We start from the raw sequence: 4,362 nt of genomic DNA, 5'->3' as shown, positions 1-4,362 counted from the left end.
AATAATAATAATAATAATAATAATAATAATAATAATAATAATAATAATAATAATAATAATAATAATAATAATAATAATAATAATAATAATAATAATTCGTGATGATATTCCGTGTAACACAACAATTTTAATAACTAGAAATATATACTTATTTGTATACTTCCGTCATTCTCATGACACTACTTTCAATATTTATGTCTAACATGTATCCCTATTCGTTTTACAGGTGGCTATGTACACACCAGTAATTCTTTCTGCACTTGTTATTACCTCATTAATATAGATGCATGGTTGCAACGATAACTTGCATGCATTATTAACTAACTCTTTTCGATGATTCGGTGTTGCATCTTTGCAATGCATCAATGCTTGGAATAATTACACACCTGAAATGTAAACGTGTAAATTTGTTTTGCATATTTCCTATAATTTTAATTTTCAATATGAAATAGTCATTACAATTGAAAATAAAGATTTTAATATTAATTTTGATATGTTTTGCTATATCAACTTTAAATATGCATGTAATTATTTAACTTTTTATCTCAATTATTCCTCTAATTTACTAGACATTTACAATTTCGTCTCAATTCATGTTTAATATCTGAAAATCCCTAAATAAAATCCATAAATGCTTATCAGATATCCCCTAAATTATTTGATGCATTAAAAACAATGGGAATTTAAATACGAACATACTAAAATGCAATTCACGGCAATAGATTCGATTTATAAGTAACAGTGATGTGGCGCACTTAAAAATTGAAACGCGAATAGCGCTAAAATTCTACAACTTCTATTTTGCTTCAATTCTATTTAATGGCAGCAAGAATATTTACATTATAATATACAGAACACGCCGACAAGAAAAAATTTATGCTGGTAAAATTTTACACCGGCAATACATCAAATTTCAACATAGGCATCAATAGACCAGCTGAAGATTGATTTGTCCAGGTCAATAAAACCTTCGTAACTTTAGTGTAATGGCTTCTACAATCAAATCTCTGCCACTTTTGTTCACTTAATATATATGTATGGGAAAATTATGGAACATGCGCTTAGTTTCGGTAAGATTTCAACCTATATATATAATTTACTATTAAAATTTTAGATTAGTATTTTGTATGCTATATGTCTCACAGCATGGTTTTGGACGGGTTCTTCATTGACTGAATTGTGGAATGGTGGTTCGTCTCTAAATTAGTTATATACATATATTATATATTACGTAATTCGGTCTCATATTATCATACTTAATTTTACCTCTAAGGTTGGAATAATACTTTATTCCCTAATATTATATATATATATATACTAACATGCATCATGTTACTATTTCGCTGGTTGCTTTTGTGATATGAGTAAATGTAGTATGTCATTGACGAGATGAAAAGAAGACTAAACATAATGAAAATAAGACACAATTAATAGGGAATCTTATCGTGAGAAAAAAATTACAACAGCCCTACATATAGGCATGTGTGTGCGTGCGTGTGTGTGTGTATATATAGTCTTAGATTCAGTCCAAGTCTGTTGCTAATGCTGGAACATTTTGAAAGGAGACGATTACCACAAAATAATAAACTTGCACAAATTAAGGGCGGATTTCTGCGTTTCAAAAAAACATTGCACGAATTATATCCGCTCTAAATACTAAAAAAAAAACTAAATGGTTTCTTTAATAATATGAGTAAGGAAAATACAAATGATTTACATAATGTCCAAAATTACGAAGCTCCAAAGGATAGCAAGAAAAACAGAAGAAACTAAGGAAGGGAAGTAACCCTTAATGTTTTCTCACTAAGGTGGAAAAAGGTAAACTTGCAATCTACAAAAAGTAGAATAAATAAATGAGATAATAATAATAATGATAGGAGATGGACAAGAAACAATAAATCATACTATCTCTGGCTGCCCAGTCCTGGCTAAGAAGGAATATATTCACAGACACGACAGAGCTGGGACCTATATACACTGGAAGCTATGCCAACACTATGGAATAACAACAGAAAAAAGATGGTATAAACACACGCCAGAAAAGGTCACAGAAAACGAGAAAGCAACCATACTCTGGGATATGCCAATACACACAGATAGAGAAATTAAGGCAAATAGACCAGATATAGTCGGCAATGATCATGAAGAAAAAAAATGCTTTCTAATTGATGTATCAATACCAGCAGATGACAACGTTTCTCTAAAAGAAATGGAAAACCTTCAAAATACAAATATCTCGAAATAGAGATAACTCGAATGTGGAATCTAAAAACAGAAACAATTCCTATCATAGTAGGTGCCTTAGGTATAATAAAAAAATATTCAGACAAATACATAACAAAAACACCAGGACTTACAAATATATATAACATACAGAAAATTGCACTACTGGGTACTGCACACATTCTACGCAAAACACTTTCAATACAGTAAACATAAGAGCACCACAGCAAACCACAGCACATACCCAAGGCGCACAGAGCTGCGCTCGGTAGTGAAGTGAAAGCACGTTATAAAAATAAAACTACTGAACAATAATAATAATAATAATAATAATAATAATAATAATAATAATAATAATCATAAGAGAACAGCGCCAAGCTTGACAGCAGCTGGACGTGTTCCTCGCTGCTCTTACCATTCAGTAACTGAAAGACATACAAACGCTAATATTACCAAGCAGGACAACGGGGGGAAAATAACTCTCAAAGAGTGGAATATCTACGGTTTTCAAAGACACAAACTTTAATATCCACAACTACTATGAATACTCATCCTTTCCACTCTCTCCCAGAGTATCTGAAAAAGTAAACATTCTTTTTTTTTATTATTATTCTAAAAACATTATAGTTTTCTCTGTGTGGACATACAATAGACCATCTTTGGTGAATCTTAAAACTTTCTGAGAAAATTTGAGTCTTCTTGTCTTTTCTTCCTTTCTATTCAAAATTGTAATCATCCTTTTTATTGCAAAAACACAACTGTTTCTCTAACTGAACGTACAAATGAACATCTCTAGAAAAGTCAACTTTAATTTCTACAATATTACCATTATTTTCTCCCTGACTATCCGAGATATGTAAAATGCCTTTTATCGCAATAACAGAAATGCAGTGGAAAAAAATAATAATGATAATAACAATAGATTCTCTCTGATCGAATACAACTTCTCTATTCACAAATAATACAGACCAGAGTAAGTCGGCCCTTCCTCAATTTTTCTTAGATCAAGGTCACTGTTGTTAGTTTTCGCTGCTAGTAGTCTAATCAAAGATTTCATCAGATGAAGAGTTATTAGGTACCGTAATACCGATCGCAGCTATCAAGTAGGACATTATAGATAGGATTGCTTGTGTATATAGGTAAGTTTCATTCTCAGCTTATTGGTGGGTTATTTGATTACAAATTTGGAAATACAGAGACATTTAAAGTCACCATGGTGAGATAAAATATGTATATAATATGTATATAATCCCATATATATGTATATATATGATGTAACACATGTTTTGGTCTTAATATAGGTATATGCCAATTGCTCTTCATGTTCGTTCATAGAGATAAATTTGACATTGAATATTTCATATGTGACTTTAGAAGAATTTATGTACATACTCATTTTTTCTTTTGCTATCGTGAATTGATGAGTCAGCGCCATTGAATTTAAGACACTCCACTTTTCGGGGGATCGGACTACCCAGACCTAACAAAAGCATTAGTCATACGGAGATACAATCAACCAGAAACGTCTGGCTGTCGCCCCCTTTCCATAAACACATGCTCAAATGGTAAGCCTGCGTAGTGACACGTCGCACATTGTATGTCTTAAATTCAATGGCGCTGACTCATCAATTCACGATAGCAACCACGATAGCAAAAGAAAAAATGAGTATGTACATAAATTCTTCTAAAGTCACATATGAAATATTCAATGTCAAATTTATCTCTATGAACGAACATGAAGAGCAATTGGCATATACCTATATTAAGACCAAAACATGTGTTACATCATACGTATTTCTTTAAGAAACCGCTATTTGTAGACGACTTCAGTTTGATCAAACCTGAGGAAGCCTACCTTAGGCAACGGCATGATGAAATATACTTTATTTATTTTTCTATGTCTTTTAAGTAAGTATATATATGTTAAGTATTCCATTCCCATGTGTATTAGTATCTAAAATGGCGATGATTATAACAATCAAGACGTCTATCGTTCTAGCCTTTACAATGTCGATTTCCCATAATACATTTATATTTATTCATAATTTCTAAATATTATTTATCATCCTCTCTTTCTATATGTCTGTCTCGCTGTCTCTCTCTCTCTCTCTCTCTCTCTCTCTCTCTCTCTCTCTCTCT

The 4,362-nt window shown here is 31.5% G+C and overlaps 2 long non-coding RNA genes across 3 annotated transcripts in view; one reads left to right on the top strand and one right to left on the bottom strand.

Moving 5' to 3' along the window:
- Positions 1-396, top strand: part of LOC128249951 (uncharacterized) — a 6,967-nt gene extending 6,571 nt beyond the window's left edge. For both annotated transcript variants that reach the window (XR_008266096.1, XR_008266097.1), the window contains one exon: positions 227-396. This is a non-coding gene — a long non-coding RNA (uncharacterized LOC128249951). The remainder of the gene's footprint in view (positions 1-226) is intronic.
- The window catches only part of LOC128249952 (uncharacterized), a 14,232-nt gene extending 10,627 nt beyond the window's left edge, over positions 1-3,605 (bottom strand). Inside the window, exon 1 of the long non-coding RNA XR_008266098.1 lies at positions 3,193-3,605. This is a non-coding gene — a long non-coding RNA (uncharacterized LOC128249952). The remainder of the gene's footprint in view (positions 1-3,192) is intronic.
- Between the last annotated feature and the right edge of the window lie 757 nt (positions 3,606-4,362).

Source organism: Octopus bimaculoides, chromosome 18 (assembly GCF_001194135.2).
Source record: "Octopus bimaculoides isolate UCB-OBI-ISO-001 chromosome 18, ASM119413v2, whole genome shotgun sequence".
In the NCBI taxonomy this organism is placed as follows: domain Eukaryota; kingdom Metazoa; phylum Mollusca; class Cephalopoda; order Octopoda; family Octopodidae; genus Octopus; species Octopus bimaculoides.
This window is presented reverse-complemented; position numbering and strand designations above follow the sequence as displayed.